Genomic DNA, 12,262 nt, shown 5'->3' on the forward strand with positions numbered 1-12,262 from the left:
AAAGTGAGGAAGAAGTGGGAAGAAATGGTGAAAACAGGAGCTGATGTCAGATTAGGACTGAACTCAGGCAATGGGTTGGGGGTGTCAGTGTTACCCACTGGTCCTTAAACCTAGCTGGTGGTCAGAATCACATGGGGAGCTTTAAAATACATTGGCTCCTGGGACTTCCCTGGTGGTGCAGTGGTTCAGAATCTGCCTGCCGATGCAGGGGACACGGGTTTGATCTCTGGTTGGGGAAGATCCCACATGCCATGGAGCAACTGAGCCCGCGCACTGAAGCCCACGCACCCAGAGCCCGTGCTCTGCAACAAGAGAAGCCACCACAATGAGAAGCCCGCGCACCGCAACGAAGAGCAGCCGCCGCTCGCCGCAACTAGAGAAAAGCCCGCGCGCAGCAACGAAGACCCAATGCAGCCAAGAATAAATAAATAATTAAAAAAATAAAATACATCAGCTCCTGAGACCCTGATACAGCAGTCTGTGGCCGAGCCTGTTCACGTGGATTTCTATAAAGTGTCCAGAGTGATTCTGACCGTCTCTCGGTGTGGGACGCTGATGCGGCCACGTGAAAAGCACAGCGGCCGACCCTGCACGGTTGCCGCTCTTCATCTTTCTTCGTAAGATCTTTGTTCAGAAATCAAAACATTTCTTGCCAAAGGAGAAGTAGATGGGAGGATTTCACAATCCGTTTAGAAACAAAACCCAGCTTAGAAACCACACAGTTTCCTGGATGAGTGTCTACATGAGCTGAGTCGCCTCTAGAAGGAAAATAATGGAGAGAAGCAACCAAAGCACACGACGAAACGAGCTGCCTCCCTGGCCTACATCCTCAGGCTCCCCAGGGGAGAAATTCTCCCGCCTCCTCCGCACTCCGCCGTCTGCGTTCAGACGCTGTGTCCTGTGAGCAGAACAGCGCCCGCAGGGGGAGGGCCACCCGCGGGGAAAGGCCGGCGATGCACGGACTTCATGGACCAGTAGGCATTTTATTTCAGCCTGTACCGCCCTGGCTCGCTAATGAGCAGGAAAGCTGTTTGCTGAGAAACTGCCGCCAGGCTTAGCGTTGTGCTTCCTCGTCAAGCATCTAATTATAAACGTGGGGATTTACAGGAGACCTTTGTCTGGGGATGTTGTTACCATTTCAGCCAGGCTTGCTGTGGGACTGCCGCCTCGCACTGCCAGGGGCAGTGCCGTGTGGAGGGCGGAACACCGGCGCGGATTGGTCTCAGCTTCAGGTCACTGCCCTCGGTGCCAGACGTGTCTCTAGTGCATTATCCCCCGGCTTGTCCATCGTCTGCCAGACTGACCCCAGCTTCCAGGGTGCGGATCCCTTGTCTAAGCCAATCATGGTGACCCCAGGCCCTGTGGGGATGATTGATTCAGGAGCTGAAGGACTGAGCTAATCACGACAGAAATGTCTGTAACCACAGGATTCCCTCCAGAAATAAGCTGGCGTGTTCTAGTCCCACCCACGGGGGAAGGAAGTGTGCTGAGGGCTCTGGGGCAATTCTCCGGGCTATTTTCCAAAGGGAAAGTGGCCTCTTCTTCCTCTGCTGTTTATGGAAGCAACACCCAGAACTTGTGCAGCCTAGAGAGAGGGTGGACACCCAGGGGCCCAGGGCTGAGCTGTCTCAGAGAGAAGAGGCTGGAACAGCCCCACGTCCGGGCCGGTGCTGGGCCTCCTCGGAACATACCCTTGGGCTGGTTTTCTGCTACAGCAACGTGAAGCATCCTAGCGGGCCGTCCGCTCTGAGCCTCGCGTCCCGCGTGGGAGAGCTGTGCAGTTCAATGCCTGGAAGATAAGAGACACGACAGACAGAAGGTGTCTCGGGATCTGATTTGCCTAAAACTTAGTTTACATTTAGCTTTCAATACTCATTAGCTGTACGAAGTATATACGTACCGTCTTAGCTCAGGCTGCTGTGACAACACCACAAACGGTAGGTATTTATTTCTCGCAGTTCTGGAGGCTGGAAGTCCAAGAACAGGCACATGCAGTGTTTGGTGAAGCCAGCTTCCTGGACCATAGATGGCATCTTCTCCTGCGTCCTCACATGGCAGCAGGGGTGGGGAGCTCTCTGGGGGTCCCTTCTATAAGGACACTAATCCCATCATGAGGCCCATCCTTGTGACCTGATCACCTCCCAAAGGCCACATCTCCTGATACCATCGGGCTGAGGGACAGGTTTCTACATGAGTTTTAGGGCCGCAGCACTTACCACGTTCATTTCCAAAGGGCGCAGGAAGAATGGAAACAATGGTGCTGTCACAGGTAGTGGGATGCCCTCTGCAGGGACCACGGAGTCTGATTCCACAGCAAAAGCACTCAGGTGCCAGGGCTTCTCTCCCTTGTGGATGTTTGAGGACTTACAGAACAAGCGGCAACTCTACTGACTCCAGCGGGGCTGGTCCAGCGGCCAACACTGGTGGAGTCTGTAACTCCCCCCTGCGAAGACCTAGCGTGGTTCCCAGAAGCATCATCGGTTACAGAACCTGGCAATGATGACAAGACCACCGAGGTCTGGTGCGAGTGTCGAGCCCTCGGCCTAGCTGAGCCCGTGTGGCCCGTGTGTGTCTGTGGGGAAACGATGGAGGCCAAGTCTGCCTCCAGAGGCCTCCTGGTGCTTCATGTCACTGCCCCGCGTGGGCCTGCTGGCTCAGGTCAGCCCCGTGCTTTCCTGGCAAGACCCAGGACGTGGCTCTGATCTTCCTCCTTCTTAGCCAAACGTCTGTGTTCTGGCTCTCTCTGTTCTGAGTCCTGTCTCGTGGCCAGCTGGCGCCCTGGGAGACAGATGCCAAGTCTCCTCGTGAGGCATCGTCTCTCTCCGGCCTTAGTGACCGTCTTTCTCATCGTAAGAGGCGTTTCTTTCTGAACAGGACACAGTGCATCAGCCTCAAGGACTCAGTTCTGGATGGCGGGATGGCTGATGCCCAGACCCAGCTCAGCGCGTTACCCACTCAGCACACATTCTTCCAGGTCTTACTTTGATCTCCCGCCACCCAAGGAAGACCTTGCCTCAAGGGTGAGGGCTCCCTTAGTTTATCTTGGGCAGGGGGTTCCAGGAGACATGATGAGGGGGTGGGGACACAAGGTGGGGAGGAAAGTCAGCCAAGGCAGGTGGATGAGCAGGTCACTGCTGGGGGACGGGGCCTGACCTGCACTGGGTCCTCTGGGAGATGGTGTGGGACAATTTCAGGATCCTGCAGTCTGTCCCTGTAGAGGCACAAGGGGCTGGGGTGTTGGCCAACCACCTGCCCCCCTCCCTGTGAGGCTGTGAACTCCCTGCTTCTCTCACCCGCCCCTCAAGCTGCAGGGCCTGCCCTGAGCCCTGTAGGAGAAAAGCAAGGATTCAGGGCATCCCAGGTGACACTCAGCTATCCTGGGGACGAAGAGCAGAGTGTCTGCTGACCTTCATCTCCACAAGCGTCCTCTGGGCAGCTCCCTCCTGTGCCTCACTTTCCTCTCCCACCTCTGATGTATCTTCTGCATGTGATTTGACCTGAATCCCAACTTGCCTCCCTCTCTCTCTCTCTCTCTCTCTCTCTCTCTCTCTCTCTCTCGCTCTCTGTCTCTCTGTGTTATCTGCTCTGAAGCTCACATCCTGGAGAGAAGAGCTCTGAAATTTACCACATGCCTACCACGGACCAGGCACTTGGTACCTTACAGACATGACCCCTTGTAATGCTTACAATAACCTTATAAAGCGGATGTAAGAGCAAACTGGGACTCAGGGAAATTGCACTCCTTCCCTGAGGACACACAGCAGGAAGGTGGGCAGTGGTCGTTGGGAACCAGCTCTGAGTCTCACCAGGGCCCGCTCTTCCTTGCATCTGAGGTGCCGTTCCCGGGGACACAGGACCGGGTGGGAGAAAGGGCGTTGCTCTCAGCTCTTTCTGACTGTGTCCAACCAAGTCAGCTTGACTGAGAATCTGTCCGGGTCTCCACATCTTGTGGGAAATTGGATATCAGATGTACACATTATTGAATTTCATGTTGTGAATGTTTAATTCTTCTCCAAGTGTCATATAATTAGCCATTTGTTACATAAATTGTTTTCATGACTTACATACATTGTTTTCATTAGTGGCTCTAAAGGGGAGAGTGGCATTAATACATAATAAATGCAGATCACTCTGCAGCAGGAGAAGTCAGTGAGAGCATCAGAAGCCAGCAGGTGCTGGGCTGAACGCTAGCGCTTCATGGAGCCCCTCCTCCGGGGACACCTGTACAGTGTGCAGGGCGGGGACTGGGGACTCCGTCCTTCCCCTAATGGGCCACATGGGACTCTGTGAATATCTCTCCTCCCTCGGAATCATCACCTCTGCCCCCAGCAAACCCGGGAATGCTGGAGTCACCGTCTTGAGCACCTTCAAGAACTAAGGCACTTTCTACACATTCTCCCTACAGGATCCACCCAGGAAGTGACTGGAGTAATTGGTGAAGTAACTGGTGGTAACTGAAGACACACAGGTAGTCAGTGTCGAAAGCTAGGGTCAAGCCCTGATCTGTGTGGTTGCTAAGTCGGCTCTCAGCTCAGCGGGACTGTTTGGTACCAGCGTCCCATCTGCTCCTGAGACTTTGTCCTCGGCCCTCTGCCCTGAGAGCTAGAAGGTGATGCACGTACCTCAGTAACCCCCGCTCCGACACTTGGTAACCTCTGCCATGATTGTTGCCTCTACCTCCCAGGGTCTAACAGTGAAAATAGGGCAGGTATATGGAAATATGTCCAATGTATTAAAGTATTTATTACTAACTCTTACAAGTCTGCAGGGATGTTCCGTGAAGAGCGGGGGCCAGGGAAGGAGGACAAGGTCAGGATTGTGTGACATCATATGTTTGAAACACAGTGTGAAGGGGGAGGTATGCCCTTCCTTCATGGGGAAGCCCCCAGCTTCAGAGTAAACCCCATCCTGGCTTTCAGGGCTCCATCAGCAGGAGCTGAACACCTGTCCCAGACGTCTGCCCGGACTTGCTGGGGAGCCGCCTACCAGCCCCCTCCCCTTCCTCACAGACAAGCCGCCACTACCCATGTGGGGACCACCAGGGTCATCTAACTGTGTCACTGCCCCCGTTTATAAGCTACTGGGACAGCTGTCGGCCCCGGGTCACCTCTCATCCCACGGTCAGGACTCTGGGGACCCAGGACCCAGGGCTGGCTCGTGGGCACGTGAGCTGCGTAGGGCCCTGCACAGGGGACAGTGCTGGGTTTAATGCTCTGACTTGCCATCTTGAGCTTCTTAACGAGCTTTCACGAGGGCCTGTGTTTTCACTCCACACCGAATCGTGAGCCACTCCAATTCTAACCCTCGATTCCAAGCCCTGCTCCCAACGGTCCGGTGCGCCCTCTGGAACTCATCATCATTTGCAAAACCTTTTATCCTTTCAACTCTTGTCAATGTTTTCTTCACTTTCCTCCCACCCTGCAGCCTCCCCCTTGAAGACCCTGCCACCCACCGTTCTCCCCGAGGCTCGGCTGTTTCCTCTCCCGCACTCTTCTCTCATTTACTTGGAAAGACAGTCGACTCCCTGCCGGCTCCCCCTGTACCCAGGCGGCTGAAGGAGGTGGACGGCCGTGCTAGCCACTCGCGCTTCCAAATCACGATCCCCAGGTTCAAGTGAGTCCCCCCCGCTGCCTGGAAAAGTATTCTGCATTCCTTACCGTATTTAGTTCTCTTCCCTCCTAGACGATCGCTTAAATGTCCTTTCCTCTCTCAGACGCTAGATCTCTCATGCTCAGCTGACAGCCACACTCTCTATTGAAGTAAGAAAATAGTAGCAAACAGAGGGGACTTTCCCAGTCTCCCTAAAGCTCCACACCCACCAGCATCAGAGCCCGTGGTCCTGCCTTCCCTCAGGGATGAGCTCTGCTCCCACCTAAGCCCCATCTTCTCCCTGGGCACTGCACCCAGCCCTTCTTGTCAAGGACTGGGTGCAAGTCCTTTCTCTTTCCTTTGCATCATCCCTGTTCTACCTGTTACAGGACCTCCCCCCTCGGTATACAAGCGTGATATTATCTCCCCGATTGTATCTGACCCCGCTCACCTCCCCTGCCATCCGCTCTCCTCCCTCCCACCCATAAAGCCCACGGGACACAGGGCTCCATGCGCACGCAGTCCCCAGATTCTCTCTGTCTTGAACTCCGCGCCTCTGTGTGTCTGGATGAAGGGCCACATGAGGTGAGTATTCTTCCTGGAGGCCACCCCCTTCTGCGCTTCTTCAATCCCACCACCTACTCCTTCTCAGGCCTCCTGGCGGCTTCTCATCCCCTGAGCTCTAAATGTTGCTCAGGACCCGACCCAGGTGATCTCAGCCTCTGTACCTCCTCAGCACCATCGCTTTCTACACCGCTTTTGCTGACAACTGCCAGGTTTATTTCTCCAGCCCAGGTATTTCCCCAGGAATCCTTAATCACACAACACCCCCCACCCCCCCGTTTATTGGTCACTGCACTTAGACACCTGAAGGGCATCTTAAGCAGATCCACCCGCCTCTCACTAAGTAACAGCTTGATTCTTCCCAATGTTCATGACAAAAATCTTGTAGTCTTTTACCCTCTTTCTCACATCCCCTATTCAACCTGTCAGCAAAACTTAAGGGGTCTATCCTCTAAATATGAAGAGAATCTGCCCACTTCCCCCCTTTATTGTCACTGCAGGGGTCCGGCCCGCCGTCCCTTCTCCCCAGGTGCCTGCCGTGGCCTTCACTTGGCTTCCCCGCTCTGCTCCTTCCTTCTTTCACTCTTTCCAACCTGGCAGCCATAGGGATGCTCTTACAACATAAATCATCACGTCACTCTCTGCTCAGAACTCTTGGTAACATCCCTTCTCTTCCAAGTCAAACCCAGGTGTTGGAACCACGTGCGGAGCCCGAGTAGGTGGCTCCACGCTCCCCGCGTGCCCCTGGCTGCCCTGATCCTTTCCCTGGACGCGGCAGCCGAGCTCCTGAGATGCTGCCTGGCTGTTCCTTCCACCTGGGACATTCTCATGGCAGGTTTCTGTTCAGTTTCTATCTCGTTCAGTCTGGTCTCTGCTCAGACATCGCTGCCTCCATTCCCACGATTCTTGGTCCTGATTTGTCGTCCTTGCTTTATTCTTCTCCATTTGCACTTACAACCCGAAGGGCCTTGTGTTTTGTTAATTTATTTACATTTGTTTCTCCCCCTCACTAGAAGGCGAGCCGTTCCTAAAGTCAGGGTTTTTTTTTTATCTATTTTCTTCACTTCTTCATTCCCACTGCCTGCAATAGGGTGCGATCTGTGTTTGTTAAATAAATAATCAAAAAAAAAAAAAAAAGTACAGAGGCCACTGAGTATCAGAGTCAACGCTAAATCCATGCCCTGAAGTGTATGTGCCAAACTCACAGGAAAGCTGCTTTTGGCCTATTTGCTCTGATTTAAAGTCTTTTAAATCTCAAACGAGCTTGGTTATTTGATTTCCTAGGCAACAGGCAGCTGGAAGCAAATTGAAAGTGAGAGGGGCTGCGGACAAAGCCACACCAGCCATGACCTCGACGGTCTAGTGGACAGGGTGGCACCAAGTGCTCCTTGGGCGGGCCAAGAAATATCACCTCCCGGGTCCGTGGGCTATACGCCTTCACAGCCGGTTCTGTCTCACCAGCACTTGAGGAAATCACTGTGTTTGTTTGAGAATATAATGTCTGGGCTCCATAAAGATGACCTTGAGTCAGGAGAAAAGGCATACATAAATATATCTCAAATGTTCTTTTTAGAACATGATCACATGTGTTAAACATTTTAGAAAGACTTTCTTCCCACATGGTTAATTTTTCTTAAAGCTTTGATTCTTAAAGAGGTAAGCACACAGAATTTGGACATGACATGTGCACGGATGGGGAATATACCTAATTCTCCAAAATGCCAGGTAAATTCTTTACTGAATAGTATTCATATATGATCCTTATAGAGCTTTCCAACTGAGCTTAGAGAATAGATACAAACCACAAAAGATACAATTAAAAAGCAATTAAGCACCAGGTCTGCAATACCAACCAAGTATGATGGGGGCGCTGGCGCTGGCTGAGACGGTTCAAAGGAGGCATCACACAACTGCAAGTTCACGGCAGGCAGGGAGCTTCTCTTGGCCATCCCCGTGTCTCCCCACAGTGGAAAGTGCGTGCCCCGTGGAGGTGCTCTGAACGCTTACTGACTGAACTGTGTGAAACTGAGACGGAGCCAGAAAATAACACACAAGCTTTGTGTGCAAGGAGAGTGTTCACTGTCGGAGAGAGTGCGTCCTTCCAGATGACGTGGGATTGTGTTGAATTGTGTGGCCTCTATATTGGCATGGGAGCTGCAGCCAAAGATGTAAAAACCTGGTGGGTGTGTTTGCACCCCAGGGTGTTAGGCATCTGACGTGAACTCCTCAGGTGAGGATAGCAGGGCTCCTCTGTGATAGGAGGGGTGTGTAGGGCTTGGAGCTGGTTTCAGATTTATCGCTGAGCTTCGGGTATGTCCCTCACCTTCTCTGTCCCTAAGGGTCATCTTCAGTAGAAGGGCTCTCACTCCTCAGAGGTTATGACAGTAACATTATTACTACTTGTAAACATTGAGAAGGTGCATGTGAATGTGTGCTTGCACGTACAAACCGTTAACTGAAAAGAAAATGTACAACCTAAAAGTTAAGAGTTATGTCTTATTTGGTGGACAAAACTGAGGACTTAAGCCCAGGACGCAGCCTGTCAGTAGCGCTGAGGGACCGCTGTGCAGAGGTCGGGGAGGAACCAGGATCTATAGGGGTTTTTGCCACAAAGACCAGGCAGTCGGAACATGGAAAGACGACTGTTCATTAAAGAAAACCAGACATCTCAGGTTAATGAATTCAGCCCTTTTCTATGCATGGGAAGATGCAAGAGTCTGGGCTCATTGAAATCATTCCTTTGATCCTCACCTCAGCTACCTGGGGCCAGGATCCTGCTTTTCTCCATACTGAGTCTTTTCCCAGGGCTGAGAGATGGCCTGGATCAGTTCCAACCGTCGGGTGGGGAAGAGAGAAGGGATAAAGGAGGGGAATTTTAAAACTTTCTTTCCCTCTTGTCAAACGTGAATTGAATTTGAGTAAGTTAAATAGTGGCATAATGCGACAGCACAGGATCTCCCCCTGCAGCCCTCCTCACCCTCAGGTTATCCAAGGAGCCTTCAGCCTTCAGTGAATTCACACATTCCTTCCTTTCAAGCTTTGTCCTGGAGACTGACGCCCCATTCCCATCCCTTTCATTGTTCTCATCTCTCTCTGGCTGATGGTGTCAACTTTGAGATGGGTTCTTGGACCTAAAAGGGTCTTTGGGTTCGTTCGCAACCCCAGTGGAGCCCTGCTCCTGGACACCGAGCTCACCACTGCTTCATTCACTGTCACGTGTTCCAGCCATTTAAGTTCTCCAATGCCACGTGCCGGGGGGCCGGGCTCGGGGGCTTCCAGACTCCATGTCAGGGTGACGCTGGAGGGAGCCCGATCCTTCCCTTCTGGCAGCAGTGTTTGTGCTAAAAGGCAGCACAAACACTAAGAAGGAGAAACAACTCAGGGCAAGCGTGGCACATTTTCCAAATGGGTAAATTTTCTGCAGAACAAAGTTTTTCAGAGATGTTGACCTTTTAATTTAACTTCCGTTGCCTTAAATCGTTAGTCATTCCTTCGGATTGGTATTCTCTCTCCCCTCTTAGTGTGTGAGCTCTCTGCGGGCAGACCCTAGGGCAGAAGCTTCACATGCGTGGTCTCGTGGTGTCCTAACAAATGTCCAGGAGTGAGCTAGGGATGGGAGTTAGGCGGTGACTCACACAGAAGACAGAGGTGCGCACGGCCCTGAATTAGGAAGAGTGTGACACGCTCAGGAGAGACAGACTCTGACAAGGGCTCCTGGGGTCTCACTCCCATCCCTGGGGCCCCCGCCACTCCTCCTGTTAATGGCAGAGTGTCCACTTCTCCTCCCTTGGCACTTGCTCTCAAGCATGAGAAGGCAGTGGGGATTATTCTGCTTAACTTCCCAGGGAGCACCAGACAAGGCGGTGCAGTTCCTGCCTTGTTTCTGGAACACTCACATTTGGAGCCTGAGCCACCAGGCCCAAAGTTTGGCTCCCAGGGGGCTGCCATGCTGCGAGGAAACTCAGGCCACATGGGGAGGGTGCACGTAAGACTCAGGTCAGTGGCCCTCGGAGCTCACTGCACACAGCAGCATTCTCTGCGGTGGAACCAAATGTGAGTGAACATGCCTCCAGATGCTTCCAGCCCCTGGCTGTTTCCTGGGCATCATGGCACAGAAGCAGCCCTTCTCCTGTGTCCTCTGATCCTCGACCAACAGCATCCACGGTTATAACAAAGTGGTTGTTTGAAGCTGCTACATTTTGGGGTACCCTGTTGTGCAGTAATAGTAACTGGAACATCGCTTAAGTGGGGGAGAAGGCAAAGGATTAAGCTAGAGAGATATTGTGAGCTCACTTAGGAGGGCTCTTAGATGCCAAGACCAGGAAATTGGATTTTATCTTGTAGACCAGGGGTTGGCAAGCTCTTTCTATGGAGAGCCATAGAGTAAATATTTTAAGCTTTGTGGGCCATATCCAGTCTCTGTTGCGTTTTCTTCTTTTTAATTTTATTTTTTACTATCATATAAAAACTTAAAACCATCTTTAGCTCAAGGACCGTATAAACACAGGCAGCTGGCCAGATTTGGCCTTCAGGCTGCAGTCTGCCAATGCTGTTGTCAGCAAAGTGCAGCCAAAGAGGTTTTTAAAAGAAAGAGTAAACTTGTCTGATTTTAAGTATAACCTCAACCCCTGTGGAAGTACTATTTCCAGATGTTATAAGAGGAATATATTGACAGATCGTGTGTGTTTGTAAATTCAAGAGCTGGACGCAGACTGATATTTGCTGTGTTCAGATCTGATGTACGAATGCTCACTAAGAAGCATCAAAAGATATCAGATGGAAGCAGCTACTTCTTATGTCAAGAAGACCCTGGGCCGTAGAGTGTAAAGGCTTTGAAATCTTATTGTCTAAATAACTGATGTGTTTATCATTATGTCTAAAATGTCCTTTATCAAAAGTTTTATTTGAAATTAAGGATTTCAAATTGTTATTGTCTTTTTGCCCTAGGACATTCTTAAAACGGAGATGTGTTGTCTCTCTGTTTTCTTCAACTGAAATCTTTTGAAATAAATAATGATCCTAACAGTTTTATATTATGCCATCTGTGCAAGATAAAACTTTGTAAGGAACTACTAGCTACAAAGTGCAGTAGCTTTTAATGCCTTTGTCATGTACGGCACGGGAGATTTGCTGCTTTGCAGAATTAAACAATATGACACATTTTCATTTTCTTTAAATAACCGCAGAGATTAGTTTAAATTATTATTGAACTGCGTGTTGATTGAAGGTGCATTTCAAGGCTTCCAAAGTGTATCTAATAAAACAGCCCTTTGTGTGATCATTTTTATTCTGGAAAAGAGTTTTTGTGTTGGGAACGTTTAATCCACATCATTTTGCCACAGGCAAATATAATCTATTTCATTATATTCGATGTCATCAGAGAGAGAATATAATCTATTTCACTCAAATGTGAGATAGGAATTTCAGGTCAAATGGTCACTATAGGGAGATAAAGTGAAAGATGGTTTGAAAAATACACATGAAAGCTTTTCGGCAAGTAAATTTCAATCTCTTTCGGCCTTAGTTGCTTTATCTGTAATATGGGAATGAATGAATGAATGAATGAACCAGTGAGTAAATGAACAGTTAATGGGCCCCAGGTAAATAAGTTCAGCTGCTCCTTTAACGTTGCTCTATTCCCGTTTTACAATAGCTTTGTGAAACAGAATACTATTTACATTTTATTGATGATAAGGCTGAATTTCACCTTTCTTGCTTTGGGAAGTGGTGAACCGTAAAATAAGGTAAAACAGGTGGGAACATTCTGAGAGGTACCACGAAAAATATCCTTTACAACTCTAGGAAAATTCTTCATTTCACAGCTCATGAGAAAGAGTTGTTAATTTCTTATTAAATTTAAATTTCTTTTGGCCAGGTCAATTAAAATAATACTTTTCTTGGTAGCGTCTTCTGGTTACAATTATGTTTCTTTAAGCACCTTCTTCTGAACTGAGCCAAAGCCAAGTAGATCCCATTTCTCATAAGATGTTTTACTCGGTTTTATAAGATCATATTATTTACTGAGTGAAGGATTTGGGACATTTGTTTTCTGCCATTACTGTAACTGAAGCCACTGTGGGTCCTTTAGTAATTCTCTGCTCCTTTTTAT

This window comes from Grampus griseus (assembly GCF_964374135.1).
Source record: "Grampus griseus genome assembly, chromosome: 15".
Classification (NCBI taxonomy): domain Eukaryota; kingdom Metazoa; phylum Chordata; class Mammalia; order Artiodactyla; family Delphinidae; genus Grampus; species Grampus griseus.